Source organism: Solanum pennellii, chromosome 1 (genome assembly GCF_001406875.1).
Source record: "Solanum pennellii chromosome 1, SPENNV200".
NCBI lineage: Eukaryota > Viridiplantae > Streptophyta > Magnoliopsida > Solanales > Solanaceae > Solanum > Solanum pennellii.
Window position 1 is genome coordinate 17143737 of NC_028637.1, and position 20501 is coordinate 17164237.

The 20501-nt window shown below is 34.2% G+C and overlaps 1 pseudogene; it reads left to right on the plus strand.

Annotated features, from left to right (window-relative positions):
- The first annotated feature begins 343 nt into the window (after positions 1-343).
- Positions 344-15525, plus strand: LOC107018175 (annotated as a pseudogene).
- The last annotated feature ends 4976 nt before the right edge of the window (positions 15526-20501 follow it).

The following is a 20501-nucleotide window of genomic DNA, read 5'->3' on the forward strand; positions in this document are numbered from 1 at the left end:
GCTCCCTTATTCGTTTGTGCTTATTAATATTCATGTTTTGTTCCTCAATCCGAATAACAGAAATTCAAGGATTTACATTGATACAAAATATGTCTTTTAGTACACTAATGTATTAAAATAAATCCCTAATGAGTCGAAATTGTGGACTTATCAGTAAGGGCCTAACTTGCATGGATGGTTGTTATGGGTGTGGAAATGATGGCCACAAAAAATTAACGATTGGCCAGTTCTTAAGGGTAATGGAGGGGGGGGGGGTAATAAAATTGCCTCTAGTTTTCCAGATGAATTTCCCTAAAGAAAAATAGATTTTATGTTCTCAAATCTAGAGAAGATCAAGAGTAATCTCCTCATGTTGCCTTCGGTATGTTTTTTATGCTCTATTAATTTCTGGGTTTCTTGTCTTTTGTGACTTGCTATGTTGGACCTTGAACTTATTTTTAGCATGAATGATGTACAGATGTGATTATATAATCTTACTCTCAAGGGGAAGATAATGTTCCAAAAAAGAAAGGTTATTGTGTGTTTATCTATTGCCATGATTCCCTTATGCATGTTCATGAAAATATCTTAGGTCTTGATAGAAAAGACTTACATACATTTTTTTGCCTCATGTTGTGGTGTATTTTATTGGAATAGTATATAAACTTGATGAGATGAACTAATTAACATACCTTAGTTAGGAATTGAAAGATTCTCATTTAATAAAGGCTTTTTGAGAGTAAATTGCTTTAGGATCCATGAGTGTGTGTTGATCATGTTTTAGTTTGGAGAATTTAGTTACTCCTTGAAATGACTAAATGTAGAAGTTCACACATTTTGAGTTGTTAGAAGTAGTTCCTACTCCCTTGTGTTGCATTAAATATGTTTATCTTGGAAACAAAATTTTCTTCCTTGATTGCATGCATGATTGGCTGCAAGTCTAGAGAGGTGACCTCAATAAATGTTTAGAATCATAATTCGAGGATGAATGAGCCCAAGGGGGAGATATTGTTATTCCTCAAAAACTGGCGAACTAAATTAGAAAGTTCTAGAGCCTTGTTATAGAGTGTTAGAGTTTTCTATGATTGTTAAAATCGTAAAAATTATTCCCATACTTAGGATTAAGGTTTTAGGTCTAGGGATTCAAGGTATGAACACCAAGGACTACCCAAGGGATCCTTGAGGAGAACCCATAGAATAGCCCCAAAAGCTGTCAAAAAGCAGTCACCTTTGACTAGTAGATTGACCCACGCACCGTAGTTTGGGGTCATAGGCCAAGTCCTGCACTTTTTAGAAATTTTTAGCCATAGTTCACCACCCACAAGGGTGCAGCACGATCCGTAGACCCATCCACGGTCCGTGGTTGGGGTTTTCTGAGTGGGGTCAAATTGAGAGTTTAGTTTTTAAGTTGAGTGCTTAGCGGTTAATTGACAATTAGTTAGGGGGTAAGGGTGGTCGATAGTCTCCTATATATGAATAATAGACCCCTAAATTAAGTGAATTAAATCATTCTCCTATATATGAATAATAGACCCCTAAACTAAGTGAATTAAATCATTCTTCCAAAACCTCAGAAAAAGCCCAAATTCTATCCAAATAATTCACTCTCTAGAAGTGAAGAAGAACAAGAGAACTAAGACGGGTAGATTTCCTCCATTGTTTTAATGTGTTAGGAATTAAAATTAAGGTATGTTATATTATTCATATATGGTTCTTCCACCCACACATCCCCAAAGTTTTCCCCAATTGTGAAGTCAAAACGCAATTCTAGCTAGGGTTTCTTCCTACATTGTGGATAGTGTTAAACATTGATTCCAATCGCATGATGATACTTAATGATGGTTGAATTGACATATAAATATGATATTATAATTATTTTTTGTTATTTTAATGGTAAACCCTAGTCTATTTGATGAATTTTATATTTCGGGAGTTTATGCCAGAAAAGGTGAAATGGAAGAATTAGAATTGATCTTCTAAAATTAATGTCATGTGTAGTAATGGTTCAATATTGGGGAACATATAGACATGAATTAAACTAGAATTTATTATGTATGATGGATCTTGACTTGTAAAGCATAGAATTTGAACCTTTTGATGAATTATGACTACATTCACATGGTAATAAAGAATGTGATTAGAATGCCTCAGAATCTAGGGGTAATTGATTATTGTAAGCTTCAAAGTAAGTGTTATAGTCAAGAATGTTGAATCAATAGGGCTTTGAGGGTAAAGGTAAGGTGATAGAAGTCTAATAGGTATATTTGTGGTGAAAGATCTATATTCACCTAACCTAGCATATAAGTCCTAAAAAGTATAAAGTGCTAGAGTTACTTGGACTTGAATTTATTGTCAAGGATATCCTTTCATGAGACATGGGTCGTCTATGATTGGTCGGGAAAGTTGGTTGAAAATTTTGATCTATTCGATAACTATATCTTATTAATTGGTGGGCAATAGACAAGTAATTAATTGAGTTGATAATAATAAGAAAAGTGTAAAACTCTATGTGCTTGGTCAAAATCAGATAATCAAGTTGACGTATAGAGTATATAAATAAAAACAATTTGATTATTGATGAAACATATATACATGCCTGATTAGATGGACTTATTGTGCTTTTTTTGTTTGTTCTCCTGAAGGAATGGCTTTCAAAGATGAGCTTCACAAAAATGAGGTAGTCAAAAGACCCTCAAAAGTTGCCAGAGCAAAAAAAAAACAATCTAATGGTCAATTGTTCTATGGTCTTGCAACGTGTAGTACATATTTACATAACGGACGATAACGCTACAGACTCATCTTGTGATGAAGAGGAAAATCATCAAGGAGAGAAGTCCAAACGACAAAAATGGATTTGCAAAGAAATAATCTAAGATGATATCCTTAAAAGCGAAAAAGATACAAAACTGCACAAGAAAATGTAATGAAGTATATGGGAGTTAGACAACAAAAATGGGGAAGATGGGTTGCAGAGATTCGAGATGTAAGAATGAATAAACGACATCGGTTGGGAAGTTTCGCCACTGCAGATGAAGTTACTTTGGCTTATGATAAGGCACTCATTGAAATAAAAGGTCCAAATCCTTTGACAAACATTCTTTAGCCTCCACCGAAAGAAATCAACCCCATCCACTTTTAAGGAAGAGAAAAGGCATGCAACTCCATATATGTTTAGTTACTTTATTGGTTCAAGTTTCCATAGGTTTATGCTCTCCAATCTCTTTTTGTAAAATTACACCATATATGTGTGAAATTATGCCTTAGGCCTAACTCACATCCTAAAAACTAGATCAAAGGAAGGAGGATTGCCCAAGTCTTATAAGGAGTCCACCCATCTCATGAACCACCGATTTGGGACTTTTCTCGTTCTTTACACCCTCACGCCTAGTTCTTAGCATCAGGTGCATGGACAATTTTGATTTTGGGAACCCCAACATCGGGTGAGATGGACCCTGCTCTGATATCATTTGAAATTAGGTCTTAGGCCTTACTCACACCCTAAAATCTTGCTTAAAGGGAGGAGGGTTGCCCAAGCCTTATAAGGAGTCGACCCATCTTATTAACTACCCATTTGGGATTTTCGTCATTCCATAACAGCTCACTCACGCGCAGTGCTTAGCATGAGGTGCATGGATAAATTTTTATTTTGGGGGTCCCAACAATGGGTGAGACGGGCCCTGCTATGATACCATGTGAAATTAGGTCTTAGGCCTAACTCACACCCCAAAAGCTATCTCTAAGGAAGGAGGATTGACCAAGCCTCATAAGGAGTCCACTCATCTCATTAACCATCGATTTGAGACTTTTTTTCATTCTTTAACACCCCACCTCACGCCCAGTGCTTAGCATCTGGTGCGTGGGCAATTTTGATTTTGGAGGGCCCCCCTACTCTAATACCATGTCAAATAAGTTCTTAAACCTAACTCACACCCCAAAATATATCTCAGAAGGAGGAGGATTGTCCAAGCCTTATAAGGAGTTCACCCATCTCATTAACCACCGATGTGGGACTTTTGTCATTCTTTAACACCCCACTTCAAGCCCAATGGTTAGCATCTGGTGCGTGTTGTTGAACTAATCAATTGGACGTAGATGAATAAGTATGATGTGTGTATTGATGATGTGGAGTTGTTTTTGTTGTATTCCTTGTAAAGATTTTCTAAAAATAACATTATCTAAAAATGATACTTTTGCTAGATAAAAAACCTTGGGTTATAAAAAAATTTCAAGACAATATTTTTCTCAAGCAACAAAAATGTACAATATAGTTTATCATAAATCGTAAAATAAGTAATTCAAAGATTTTAGTTAAATAGTTCATTTGAAAATTTTCTGAAAAGCTAAATTATTTATATGAAGCTATTACTTCTTTGATCCCTTAACATATCCTGAGGAGCTTGACATAGAAATTTCATTAGAGTTTCTCATTGTGTTTTTTCTTATATCAAACATAAATTGGTACTCAATTTCATCATTAATTAGATAGGTTGCATTAGGTCAATTTTGTACACTTCTACCTAAATGTAAATTAATTCTCAAAATGGATAGGATGAGACCATTTTTCTTATCAAAGTAATAATAATTATGCTTTAGTTTCAAACATGATCGATTAAATACAGACGTCCTAATAAGAAAAATATATACAAAGTCACATGGTACACATTTTTTAGTTTGATTTTGGCGTGGCAGTAGAAACATATTTATGAGGTTAAATAGACGAAAGCAGTCTTTCTTTGAAATCACCTCAACATTTTCATTCTTAATAATGATCTATATGGTACAGTTTGAACTTCAAGATTGATTTTTTAAATTGTGATCATAAATTTTGTCTTTTCTAGTCTTTTATGAAAAAAATAGTCTTTTGTCCTTTTATAAGATATCTTTTTTTTTTCTTATACATAAGAGATTTGAAAATAATATTTTCTTTCATTCAAATCGTAAGAAGACAAGAGATCTCATTTTCTTGTTTCTATGTAAGTTTCTACAAACAAATTCTAAAACTTATACATGTCAAGATTGTACTACTTTAGATATGTTTGTGTCTTAGCGTTTTATCTTTTGAACTATATGAAATTCATGATGGAATGTATGTACATTTTTTTTCATGATCCACAAGGTCATTTTTTAAAACAGTTATAACTTTATCATTTTAACCCTACCGATTGTTTTCCCAACTCATTAAATATTGGTCGGTGAAGTTGGTTAAAAATTTTGAACAATTCGATAACTATACTCAATTAATTGATGGGTAAAGGTTTGATAATTAATTGAGTTGATAATGATGAACAAAATTTGAAACATTCTTAAGACCCTATACCTTTTGGACCATTTGTATTAATGATCTTAATTTCTACAAAATTATTGTCTTGCTTTGCCAAGGTTCTCTATCCGATGACGCCAATTACTATCACCACTGCCAATCATCTTCATCATTGTAAGGTCAAATTAATGCTACTCTAGAATTTCACTTTGATGCCATGACTACTTAGTCAATTTATACATATTGAAGGGATAAATCTTAAATTCAACTAGTCACAAGTTGAGATAGTCTATTATAGAATTGATTACTGCACTATTGGATTTTATAATTAATTACTTTATATTCTAATACGTCCTTGTTATAGAAACTAGGAAACAATTAAGTGGGTTTTGATTTAGAAGAATGAAATAACTTAATCTACAGGCCCTTTTTTAAAATCGAGAACACTGGTTTTAATGACCAATCATTACGTCATGATTTAGTTCATGATTACTGAATGTTAATAAATTAATTAATAAAAATGTATGGTGCCTCAATATAAGGTTTTGAAACAGTAAGTGTTCTCGTTAATTTTGTTCGTAATTTACTTCGCTGTTTCTTTGATTTACCATATTAAATTTAAAGTTTTAATACATTGATATACATAAAAAACTATTGGCTTTATGGTGTATTGAATTTTGATTCAAAAGTATTACCATGTTAATTAAGCTAGTTGTAATTGTTTTTAGTAATTACTTTTTTAATATATGGAAGTAGTAATCATTTACCGACTTAATAGTTTGTTATTTTAAGTCTATATGAAGTTGTACTTTCAGTTGATTTCATATATCGAAAAACAGAAAGGACTTTAACATATAATTCTCATAACCTTTGAACCTTTGTCTCTTCCTAAAGTTTTCCTGCCTATTTACGCCAACGTCATTGGTATCAGAGTAATGTCAATTAATGGCAATGTATTTAGTGTGGAACAACCACTCCTTCCCATCTTCAATGGGGAAAACTACGAACTCTGGAGTATTCGTATGAAAATAATTCTCAAATATCAAAATCTTTGGGACTTGGTACAACGAGGATTTGCACATCCTGGCGAAGAAAATAGACCGTGAGACAGTAAGAAAGAAGATGCTTAACCACTGGTTTTCATCCAGCAGGTAGTTCATGATAGCCACTTTTCATGGTTCGCAACAACAACCACATCAAAGCAATCTTGGTCCATTATGCAGAAAGACTTTCAAACTGATTTAAAGGTCATTATGATGAGATTACAATCACTTCAGCGTGACTGTAAAATCTTGATGATGAAAAATGGATAATCAATTTCTAATATCTTGTTCAGAGCATTGGCAATTATCAGCAAAATTTGATCATGTGGCGAGAAAATTACTAATCGATTGATTGTTAAAAAGATATTGTGAAGCTTCACTTCATAATTTGATCATTAGTTGCTTCTATAGTAGTCGAAGGATCTATAACTTTTTTCCTTTGAAGATTTGATAGGATCTCTTCAAGGCCATGAGGTGAGACTCAATCGATCTATTAAAAATAATTAAGATAAAGCATTCCAGGTGAAGGAAGCGACAACCAAAAATGGTGAGAACAATGGTCCAGCAAGTAAAGGTCCAGGAAGAGGAGGACGTCGTAGTAGTCGAGGTCGTGGCTATGGAAGAGGCTGAGGAAGGAATGATGGGCATAGGTCGTCCAATGAGCAAAGTAACACAAAGAATTGCATTCAATGTCATCATTATTAACGCTACGGGCACATAAAAGTATAAAGATTAGAAAATAAACTGTGCATCAATAGAAAATAAGGAAAAGAATTATCTCTTTATGTCTTGCGTTGACACATATCACAAGCAAATTGATATGTAGTTTGTAGATAGTGGTTTATTCAAATATTATGACAAGCACCATATCTTTGTTCTAGGTGCTAGATGAGAAGCAAAAGAAATAGGTGCATCTTGTCAATGCAATAGAGATGCTGGTTGAAGGAAAAAGCACTGTGGGTATTCACACTAGCCACGACATAGTAATCGTTCAGTTTGTACCTAATTTAGGATACAATTTCTTTTGTGCTGGACAACCAATGTCCAATGGGCATTCTCTTTTGTTTGATGATGATTCTTGTGCCATTACAAACAATAATTCAGGCAAAAAGGTTCGCATCACTATGATGTCAAACAAGATGTTTTTGCTGGATATTTCCAACATGGAAAGTTTTAAGCTTGTTGCAAGTGCAAATGATGAGTCTAAGTTGTGGCTTTTAGGTATGGTCACTTCAATATAAAGGGCCTTAAATTTCTAGTTGACAAAGGTATGGTTCTTGGATTACCAAAAATTAATTCTATTGAATTGTGTGCATTTATGGAAAACAAACTTCGAAGTCTTTTCCTGTTGGAAAAGCTTGGAGGGCTTCAAAATGACTTGAATTAATAGATGTTGATTTATATGGACCAATGCATACTACATCATTTAGTGGGCGTCGTTATTTTGTCCTATTTAGAGATAATTGTAGTCGCATGAGATGGGTCTATTAGTTAGAAACCAAATACGAAACATTTCAAAATTCAAGTACTTTAAAAATCGAGATTTAAGAAGCAAAATGGTAGTGTATAAAAATATTTCACACAAATAGAGGCCGTGAATTCTTGTCAAAGGAGTAATATTTTTTATGAGAAAAATGGCATTCATGGAGAGCTAATAACACCTTATACTCTGGAGAAAAATGGTGTTGCTGAGCAAAAAAAATTGCACAGTGTTGGAGATGGAAAGAATCATGTTACAAGCGAAGGGACTTCCAAATCAATTTTGGGCTGAAGCTGTAACGACATCAGTCCATCTATTGAATTTGTCTCCAATAAAATATTTTATGTATCAAACTCCAGTTCAATCTTGGAAGGGTAGAAAACCATATATAAGAAATTTCAGAATTTTATGTTGTATTGCTTATGCTTTGGTAGATTACCAATTTCGTCATAAATTGGATGAAAAATCTGAAAATTGTGTTCTTATTGGTTAGTGCACACAATATAAAGCATATATTTTGTATAACCGTCTTAGTAGAAAAGATTTTAATTAGGAGGAATGTATTATTTGATGAAATGGCAAGTTGGAATTGGAATCGAAGAACGATAAGATGCAAGAACAGATTCCTATGCCTACTGGAATCACTTTTGATGCAATTCAGCAGCCAACTCCTACAGCTACAACATCCGAATCTAGTACGACTTCTCTAGATTTATTTTCTTCAACTTCAGGGAGCAGAAAATTTTCATCTACTACTCTTGAAGAGTGTTCAGATGAGCCAATTCCATTAAGAATATCAATAAGGCTTATAAATTTGAATGCCAAGTACACCAACGGCACCTATACAACATGTCAATTCTCTTTTGCAATGTCAGATCCTACACATTATGGACAAGCGACTAAAATGGAAGAATAGCACAAAGCGATGTTAGGTGAAATGAAATCTATCAAAAATAATGGGACCCTGCAAAAGCATAAAGCTCGTCTTTTGGAAAAAGGACATGCACAACAATATAATATTGATTTTGAAGAAACAATTTATCTAGTTGCTCGATTTGAAACTTTTAGACTTGTTCTAGCGTTGGTTGCACAGTCACAATAGCTAGTTTATCAAATTGATGTCCAGTCGGCATTTCTCGATGGAGTCCTACAAGAAGAGGTCTACATAGCACAACCAGAAGGTTTTATAAAGAACATTGATGAAACAAAGGTCTATAAACTGAAAAAGGCATTGTTTGTTTGAAGGTAGCCACTCACGCGGGATGTAGCAAAATCGATGGGTATTTTCAAAGAAAGGGATATATAGAAGTGACTATGAAACCATGTTGAATGTAAAGAACAAAGTTAATGCTTTCATCATTGTTTGCCTTTATGTTGATGATATCATTTATTCTAGCTCTTCATTTCTCTGGTGGATGAATTTAAGTTTCAAATGATGAATGCGTTTGAGATATAAGATATGGGATTATTACATTATTTTCTTGGCCTTGAAGTCCATCAAGCTGGATATTGAATATTTCTTTCACAAAGGAAATATGCCAAATTTTCTCATTAAGTTTAATTTGCTTAATTGAAAGCCTTCTTCCACACCTAGCATGTTGGTGAAAACCTGCAGCTTAATGATGGAGTAGAGATGGATGATGCTAGAAGTTTCAGAAGAATGGTTGGACGTCTAATTGACCTAACCCATACTCACACAAATATTGCATTCTTAGGTGGTGTTATATCCAAGTTAATGCAACAACCTTCAAAGGTTCATTTTGGAGCAGAAAAAAAAGTTTTGCATTTTGTCGCTGGAGCTTTGGAATATGGGATATGACATTCACAAGTGTCTAACTTAAGATTATGTGGGTTCACGAAAGTGACTTTGCTGATTCATTGTATGATACACGAAGCATTTCAGCACATATTTTCTTACTCTTGGGTCAGGAGTAATATATTGGAGCTCAAAGAAGTAAGCTACAACAACCTTATCCAAATTTGCAGCTGAGTACATTACAGCTACTTCCACCGCTTGCCAAGCTATCTCGCTAAGAAGTATGTTAGCAAAACTTCAGCATAAGCACAAAAGTGCAACAGAGATATATTGCAACAATAAAGGATTAATCTACATGACAAAGAATGCTATTTTTCATAGTAGAAAGAAGAACATTGATGTTCGCTTCCATTTCATTCATGATTTTGTTACAAATGAGGATATTGTATTGAAGCATTGAAACACCCATAAGGAATTAAGCCATATATTTAAGAAGCCGTTGGCAGCGGAGAAGTTTATTTATTTGAGGGCTTCGCTTGGTGTCTGTAACTCTAATTCAAGGGGGAATATTGAAGACTAATTCAAAGTATGACCATGTCATTATTTTTGTTAGTAGAGTCCTATATAGTTGGGCTACGTTAGCGAATACATAGATCATGGTGCAAAATTTTCTAGTTGTGTTTTGATTAGTAATTAGTTATTTAATCAGTGGAAGTAGTGGTCATTCAGTGACTTAGTAGTTTGTAGTTTAAGTCTGTATAAAGTTGTACTTTTCTGTTTTTTCATATCCTGAAAAATAAAAGACTTCACTATAAAATTCTCTTAACCTTCAAACCTCTGTTTCTCCTTCAAGTTTTCCAACATATTTACTCCGACATGGTAATATTCAATACCATTAGATTATAATATTGGAGGAATTCAGACTTATTTCTAGACTTGAATAATGGAAAATATAATAGTTGAAATGTTAATTAGCATCAAGATTTATGAACTTGGTCATAAATGTTTTAGTGAATTTTTAGGTTAAGGCTAAAGACATAGTAATATGGGTCTTGTTAGTTTTGGAATATAATTGTGAATATGTACTTGAATAGATTACATTGTTTTGAAAGCTCAAAGAAAAGGGAAGACTCAAGTCCCGAAGTGATGGCAAGTGGACTTTTTAACCCTTGTTAAGTGCATTGATTTGTGTATTTCCTTGTGGTATGTGTTGGAGGGTAGTGGAAATCGGTGATGGGTTGACTTGTCTATGTTGAATAATTTTGTAATACCCCGTAGCCAAACAGACCAAAAATAAGTTTTTCAGAAAAATCTGCAGGTGCAGCTGATGTGACCATCAACGGATCGTAGTCTTACCCACGATCCGTCCTGCACAACCGTCGATGGAATCAGAAACTCCCAAAAATCTCAGCCATGAAAAATGGGTTAAGTGTTGGTCGACGGACAGACTTACGGTCTGTAGGTCAGACTACGGTGCATAGTCCATGACCGTCGATCGAGACCCCCCTTCACCCACTCTCTGACAAGAGCCACGGATTACCATCACGGTCCGTAGGTGGACCTACGGTCCGTAGGTGGGAATTAGCAGACAATTAAGGGGAAAATGTAGTTGGTTCAACTTTAAATGGTCATAAATCTTAGCACAAAATGAATTAGGTGTCCAATAACATACCCATAGATAAATAATTGAATTTGATTTTCATATCCACCAACCTTTCTAAAATCTGACCTTCAAGTAAAAATTTATGCTCGTTTTAGTAAAGGTCTGTCGAACAGGCCCAACGTACGAACCAACAACGAACCGTCGATGGAATGATGGACCGTCTGTCCTGGTCTTCGTTTGGTCTGACAGCAACATACTTAGAGGTCTTTTGGTCTTTCCCACTTTGTTTAAACCCTAAGATACATCGTTTTGACCCTAAATCATCATATTTTAGTCAATTTAAGCCTAGAAACATAACTAAAACTTACCCTGTGTCAAATCATTAATCAAAACATAGAAAATTAGAATCAAGAAAGGAGAAAAAGGTCAAGAACCCTAGTTCAAGAACGCGACAAGGTTCCAGCAGTTCCAGCCCCGAAATCTAAGTGATTCTCTGTGAATTTCATCACCAGGTATGTGGAATTTCACTAGTGGGTTCCTTTCACCCATTGGGTCACTAGTTTTCAGTCAGATTCTTGATTCTCTTGCCATGATTAAATCTAGGGTTTCTAACTTTGATAGAACCTAATGAATTTATTAAATATATTTTCCAAATCATATTATCATGTTATTACTTAGATTATCGCTTAAATTTCAAAACCATAGCTTTGTATTTCTTTAGTTCTTGAATTACACATGCTAGGTCAGATACTTTAGACACTTCATATATACATGCCTCAGTTATGAATGCTGATTACCAGATTAATTGTTGCATTCTCAGTTTGCATGTTCAGCTTCGAGCTATCCAGTATTTACAGAAACTCGGATATAATCAGTAAATTTATAGAATTTATTGGGATTAGCATAATACCGAGTTGGACTAGGGTTTAACATACTTAATAGTCCCATAACTACTAGCCAAGTAGGTTGTTAGTCCCCTCTGTGGGAAATGAGTTTAGTGATCACAACAGCATGCCTTTATACCTTTGGCAGGGTATATTGGGTCCTCTCGACGGGGAGTATACATCGGACTCCACATTTAGCTCATGTGATTTTATTATCGGTTATTAGTAGCTCCCACAGATCAGTCAGACTCTCTGCATTGACCATTTATCAGTATATTCAGTGTTCAGTTTCAGCATGTTATAAATTGGTCATTGCATCCAGTTAGCTCAGAATTCAGTTTATCATATTAGATTATTATACTTGCTTTATGCTTGTTTAGTTATGTTTTATTTCAGCTTTACTATATCCTACATGCTTAGTACCTTTCAAGTACTGACGCATACGTGCGCTACATCTCTCGTTATGTAGGTTCAGGTTTTTAGCATCAAGATCATGCATAGATCGACTTCCGATCTCTAATTTAGCAGATTCATTGGTGAGTCCTCATTTTCCGAGGACAACAGTCATTAGTTTCATTTCAGTCTTTAGTCATTTAGTTTCAGTTTTGCTAGATTTAGCTGGGGCTTGTCCCAATATTTCTAGTCCAGTTGGAGGCTTATTTCACACATAATTAGTTTTAGCTTAGTTTTGAGTTAGTAACTTCATTGTATTAAACTCATAAGTTTTCATATATTAGTTTTATTATATGGGTATTCCCCATCTTTTCGTTATAAGTTATGATTTAGCTTCCGTATCAGTTTATTATCTTTAGTATGCTCATGATCATTTCAACAAGGTTAGATTTGGATCGCTTGTGGTCCTAGGTTCCGTGTCCGCATCTCGGGGGTAGCTCGGGGCATGAAAAATTCTAACGATGAAAAGAGGGTACTAAAAAGCACTATGATTAATTCTTGGTGTGTAATGTGTTGAGAATGGTTTTAAAAGGTTTATTGATTCATTGTTGATGTTGTATCATGATTGTGTTGTTACTTAAATCAATTCAATTTCATAGAAATTTATTATACCTGACATTGCATTTCATTGCATTGCACATCTTTATCATTTATCAACTTGATTTGTGAGTGTCTTTTTGTGAAAGTTATGACTGATGAATAATGAGTTAAATATTTAGGATATATAATTGTTAAAGTTTTTGTGTTGAACTACGGGGAAACTGCACCAACAAAATGTAAAGAACTACAGGGAAGTTAGACAACAAAAATGAGGAAGATGAGGTGCAGAGATTCTAGATGTAAGAATGAATAACCGATGTTGGTTGGGAAGTTTTGATATTGCGGATGAAGCTGCTTTACTTTATAACAAGATTACCATTGAAATAAAAGGTGTTAATGATTTGACAAATCTTCTCGAGCTACAACCGAAGGAAAGAAACCATATCCACTACTAAGAAGAGAATAGGCATGCAGCTCCATATATATTTAGTTACTTTATTGGTTCAACTTTCCATAGGTTTATCCATTTCACCAAAATCATGAGTTCAAAAGCTGAAATTTAGTATTTGAAAGACATGATTTGTAAGTAAAAAAGTTTCTATTGAGCGGAGAGGCCGGTGGCTAGCCCATATCTTCTTCCCTTATTGGCAGAAGTATTTAGCAATCGCATATAATTTTTATTATTTGTTGCTTGATTTTGCTTTGTATCTTAATTTTAGACTGCAATTTTTTTTCCTTATTGACATTTCTTTTTCCTAATACCTTTCATTTTGAGCCGTGGGTCATTGGAAATAATCTTTCTTCACAAAATGAAATAAATGGTCCGTGTAAATTTAATCACCCCCTCCAAACTCTATATGCAGAATTAAACCGTATATATTATTGTTGTTGTTAAACTAATTAATTGGAGGAACACGGATAGCTATGACTTATGTATTGATGACGCTGAGTTGTTTTTGTCGTTTTCCTTGTAAAGATTTTCTAAAAGAACATTATCTAAAAAATGCTACTTTTGCTAGATAAATCATGGGTTTTTAAAAAAGTGTAGAAATGTTCATTATACTTCAACATACTTCTTAAAAAAAGTTATTGAAAGATTTGTTCAAAATATTTCATTAAAATTTTTTAATTATTTACATGAAGCAACTACTTATTTTGTCCCCTAACATATCACGAGGAGCTTGAAATAGAAATTTGATCAAAGTTATTTATTACGTTGTTTTATGTCAAATATAGATAGTTACTCATTTTCTTCATTAATAGATTAGTTGCATGTTTAGGTTCATTTTGTACAGTTCTCACTAAATGTAAATTCATTCTTAAAATGGATTAAGGTGATACCATTTTTCTTTTTAAAATATTAATAATTAAGCTTTAATTTCGAACATGATCAAGTATATAGAGACGTTCTCATATGACAAATGAAATCACACGGTACACATTTTTGGGCTTTATTTTGGCGTGGCAATAGAAACAAATTCCTTAGGTTGAATAGACCAAAGAAGATTTTTTATTGAAATAGCTTCAACATTTTGATTCTTAATAATGATTTATATGGTAAAGTATGAACTTCGAGATGGATTTTGAGTGTACAAAGAAAATAAATATATAAAGTTATTCCAAGAAAATACGATAAAGTACAAAGTAGTTAGACAACAGAGATGGGGAAAATGGGCAGCCAAAATCCTAGAAACAATAAACAAAACTCGACTTTGGTTGGGCACGTTTGAAACTGCTGAAGATGTTGCTTTGGCTTATGGTAAGGCAGCCATTGAATTAAGAGGTACTACAATTTTCTTAAAATGAGCAGTTTTATTTCTTTTTTATTTGAATTTTCTTCTAAATATTTTTGAAGAGATATAGGGTATGATCATCTCATATTTATAAAAAGAATTTCTAATCATATATGAATTGTATGTATGCTCGGTCTATTGCACCTTTTTTTTCCTTTTCATGAAGCAATGACCTCCAAGGAAGAGCTTCAGGTAAAAGATGGAGCCGTAAAACCCTCAACAATTATCGTTGTCAAAATATCCAGCTATCTAGTGGGAAAAATTTCCATAGCACGGATTCACGTGCCGCACCATGTCACAACCGACTCGCCTAGTGATGAGGAGGAGAAGGATGTAGAAGAGAAGTCTGATGGACATGAAAGGACGCGTGTAACGGAAATCATCATCGATAATGGAAGGACCAAGATCAATTAAAAGAAGAAGTACAAAGAGAAAAAAGATTGAAATTTGATGCAAGAAGATGCGAAGAAGTATAGGAGGGTTAGACGGTGAAAATGAGTGAAGTGGGCAGCAGAGATTCGAGATACAAGAAGGAGAACTCGACTTTGGTTGGGAACTTTTGACACTGCTTTAGAAGCTGCTCTGGCTTACGACAATGCAGCCATTGAAATAAGAGGTGCGAATGCTCTGACAACATCCTGAAGCCACCACTGAAGAAAAACAGCCCAATCAATGACACATTTATGAATTATTTGCATTTTAATTTCATACCATTTCAATATAGCGATGATTAATAAAGTTTATATTATACAAATGACCACAAAATTAAAAAAAATTAAGAAAATACAACAAATCAGAATTACTAATTTGTTTGAGAGCTTTCGATTTTATTTGAAGGTATGCTCAAATCTGAGTTTTTTTTTTTAGTTTTCTGGACCACAACTTACATTTTGGAGTTATCTATGTGTGAAATATGAATTTACGTGGCGGAAATATAATTTTCATTTTTACACATAAGAGATCTAAGAATAACATTTTTTAAAAAATTCAAATTGTAAATAGACAAAGAGATCTCATTTCCTTGTTTCTCTGTCTATTTCTACAAACACATTTTAAAACTTACATATGTGTTGATTAAACTACTTTAAGTTTGATAATTTTTTTGTTGAATATTTATCTATTAAACTATAAGGAATTTATTAATGGATTTATGACATCGTTACCGCGTAGAAAGTTTTCTATTTAAAATTCTAGAGAAACAACTTAACAAAAGAAAAATCTAGGATTTTAAGTGAGTGTGAGAGAAATGATTTTCTAGTTCTCTATAAGGATATATAATTCAAGTCGGTGAGTGTAAAAATTTGAAAACTCACATTTCTCACCCTATTAGAATTTGAATAAAAGAAATTAACCATTTTAAATCTCTTCTATTTAAAAATGAAGATCTCTTATGTGGAAGGACAAAAATAACTTGTAAAGCAATAAAACTATCAATCAACAATACCCATCAGGTAAATCAATCCATAATTACATAATCACATCCCAACAATTAGAGTTTTAGCTAGATATCATAAAAAGATAGAAGTTGTTACAAAATTCCGTTATCATCAAATGGGTAAAATTTGTTGTCTTTACAAAGGTCTAATTCACAAATCTTCAACATCCACTTCCAATTTCTCAAAAATGGCAATCTTCAAATCTTTAAAGCTAAGGAAAATATTGTCTCAAAACTCCGTTTTAAACTTCCAAGCTGATAATTCTTATTCTAGATTGAAACCTAAATAGAAGGATAGATCAATCGATACTAGACTAAAAACTAAAAAATATATTTATGGTCGCCAAAAATATGTTGTGAAGGATCATTCGGCACAATAAATTGGGATCTCCGATCCATTCGGTGACCAGCCCTTTGGTCAATTCCATCACTTTTTTGCTTTGACCTTAAGTATCTTCAAATTTGTAACTTTGGGTGACGGCATCTTGGAACCATTCGGCGACACGCCAACTACACTTTTCTATCATTGACTTGATTTTATCCTTGAGGGCTTTGCACACTAAAACTTTAACCGAGACCATGTCCATTCGGAGACTTTCCCAATGAGATAGGTGGTTATCAGGTCTTCTTTTCTTCATTCTTTCGGTTGCCTTATTCGTTTGTGCTCAGTAATGTTCTTTGTTCCTCAATCCAAATACCTGAAATTCAAGGATTTACATTGATACAAAATGCCTTTCAGGACAAATAACCGATTAAAATAAATCCCTAATGAGTCGAAATTGTGGACTCATCAGTAAGTGCCTAACTTCCATGGATGGTTGCTACGGGTGTCGAAAGGATGGGAACAAAATTAGGGATTGCCAGTTCTTAAGGGTAAGGGAAGGGGGGATACCTCATGTCTTCCATATGAGAGTGTTTTTAAGAAGAATAGGTTTTATGCTCTCCAATCTCGAGAAGATCAAGAGTAATCTCCTCATGTTGCCTCCGGTATGTTTTTTATGCTTTATTAATTTATGGATTTCTTGTCTTTTCTGACTTGCTATGATGTACCATGAAGTTATTTTTAGCATGAATGATGTATAGATGTGATTACATAGGCTTACTCTAAAGTGGAAGATAATGTGACAAAAAATTAAGGTTATTGTGTGTTTATCTATTGCCATGATTCTCTTATGTGCATGTTCATGAAAAAATCTTACGTACTTATATAAAAGACTTATATACATTATTTTGCCTCATGTTGTGGTGTATTTGAGTGGAATTGCATATAAACTTCATGAGATGAACTAATAAACATACCTTAGTTAGTAGTTGAAATATTCCTCATTTAATAAAGGCTTTTTGAGAGTAAATTGCATTTAGGATCCATGAGTTTGTGTTGATCATGTTTTAGTTCGGAGAATGTAGTTCCTCCTTGAAATGAGTAAATATAGAAGTTCACGCATTTTGAGTTGTTAGAAGTAGCTCCTACTCCCTTGTGTTGCATTATATATGTTGCCATGTCCTACACTTTTCTGCAATTTTTAGCCTCAGTTCACCACCCACGAGGGTAAAGCAGGATCCGTAGACCCATCCAAGGTCCGTGGATGGGGGTTTTCTTAGTGGGGTCAAATTTTGAGTTAAGTTTTTAAGTTGAGGGCTTAGGAGTTAATTGGAATTTAGTTAGGCATTAAGGGAGATAGCTTAGTTTTTTACTAAACCACCTATGTATGACTAATAAACCCCTACACTAAGTTGTTGGAGACTAAAAAAGGATGCAGATATAGAGAAAAGAGAACTTTCAAAGTCTTTTTTATTGCAACAAAAGAGGTACAGCAGTAGCCTGTTAAATAGGCCTACATATAACTAAAATTAACTAAAAATAAGCAACTAAAAGATAGTGGATAAACATGCCCACTAACTCCACCCCATCAAATTGAAAACGGCAAATACTCAACGATAAATAACTAAACAACATTACTTTTTACTAGCTATAAACTAGGAAACAGATTGACTATTTTGAAGCACTAATAAACATTGTCCCTTGCTTCAAACCTTGTCACTCCCATCTGTATTCTGAAGTACTCATGCTTTCCAACTAGAAGTGCTTTGGTTAGAATATCTGCAACTTGCTCATTTGTGCCTCAATGCTTCAACATAATACTTCCACTCGCTACCATATCTCGGATAAAATGGTACCGAATGTCTATATGCTTTGTCCTATCGTGAAATGTTGTATTTTTCGCCATTGCAATAGTTGCTTTGTTGTCACAAAAAATATCAGTTCCAGCAGCTTGCTCCTGAAATACATCAGCAACCACTCTCTTAAGCTAAACCGCTTTACAAGATGATGCAGTGGCAGAAATATACTCTGCTTCGGATGAAGACAAGGCCACAATTTCTTGCTTATTATAACTCCAAGATATAACACTTGAACCAAGAGAGAATGCATATCCAGAAGTACTTTTTCTATCATCCAGACAACCTGCCCAATCACTATCAGTGAAACCAAATAATCTAAAATCTGATTTTCTTGAATAATAAATTCCAAAATCAGTTGTTCCAGAAACATATCAAAAAATTCGCTAAACTGACCAAAAATGATGCTTTGTTGGGTTGTGCATGAATCTGGAAACCACACTAATAGGAAATGTTTTGCCGGGGCATGTGTGCGACAAATAATTCAAACTACCAACTATACGTCTAAAGCAACAAGCATCTGTCAAACCCGTACCATCATTAGATATGAGCTTCTCAGTTACATTCATACGTGTATAAGCTATCTTACAACACAACATGTTAAATCTCCTAAGAAGATCAATTGCATATATTTTTTTTGTGAGACAAAAATTCCACCTAAACCTTGGTTAATCTCAAGACCAAGAATATAATGCAACAACCCTAAGTCTGTCATTTCAAAAAATTTCATCATGAAAGTCTTAAATTTAGTAACAAGAGATTCACAATAGCCCATATAAATCATATCATCTACATAAAGACACATCACCAAGAAATCAGCTTTACCTCACTTTTTTACGTAAAGAGTTGGCTCATTTTTGCTTCTTTCAAATCCATTCTCCTGGAGATAAGAATTGATCTTGCTGTACCATGCTCTTGGGTCTTGCTTTAGCCCATATAAGGCCTTTTTCAGCATATACACTTTACTTTCTTGTCCGCTCACAACAAAACCTTATGGTTGAGCAACATAAACTTCTTCCTCCAAGTAGTCATTTAAGAAGGCAAACTTGACATCAAATTGGTAAACTGGACAAGCGAGTTGAGCGGCAAGAGTTACGAGAGTTCTCACCGTTTCAAAGCGTTCTACGGGAGAGAATGTTTCATCAAAATCAACTCCTTGTTGTTGTGCATATTCCTTTGAAACAAGTCGAGCTTTGTGGTTCTGAATAGATTCCAATGCATTGTACTTTGTGGGATATACCCACTTTAGGCCCATAACATTCTTACCATCTGGTAAGTTAACCAATTTCCACGTTTCATTCTTTTCAACAGTGTTAATCTCTTCAATCATTGCCTGTGGCCACTCTTCTTTTTCAATTGCTTCTCCATAATATATAGGATCTGAAACAAGAAGATAAAATTGACAGGAAGTATACATGTTATTAGAGTATCTTGGATTTTGTCTTTTTTCCCTTGTTGATCTTATTAGTGGACTTGGCTCTGCCGAAGATTCCCCAATAATTTCATATTTTATTGGAGCCAACTGTGCAGCTACAAATGACTCGGGTGCATCATCAGGAACTAGAGAATTTGTGCTAGAATATTTCTTTCATTCCAAGCCCAACTTCCTGTCTCATTGAACTTAACATCCCTGCTTATGATAACTTTTCCACTCATTGGGTTATACAATTTATATGCTTTGGATTGAGGACTAAGCCTACAAAAATGCATTTTTCTGATTTCACATCAAGATTTCGACGAGATGGAGAAGTATCCAAAGCATATGCTAAACAGCCAAATATTTTTAGATGGCTTACCCGTGGCTTTCTACCATTCCAGGCTTCATATGGGGTTTGATTCATGACTCCTTTGTCGGTGAGATATTGAGAAGATACACTGTTGTTGATACTACTTCTTCCCAAAACCTTGTTCGAAGTTCTACTTCATTCATCATGCTACGAGTCATTTACACCATAGTTCGATTTTTTTCGCTCGGCCACTCCATTTTGCTCCAGCGTACGTAGTGCTGACAACTCCCTGTGAATAGCATTTTGCTCACAAAAGCATCAAATTCTTTAGAAGTAAATTGACTGCCTCTATCCGAATGGAGAGCCTTTA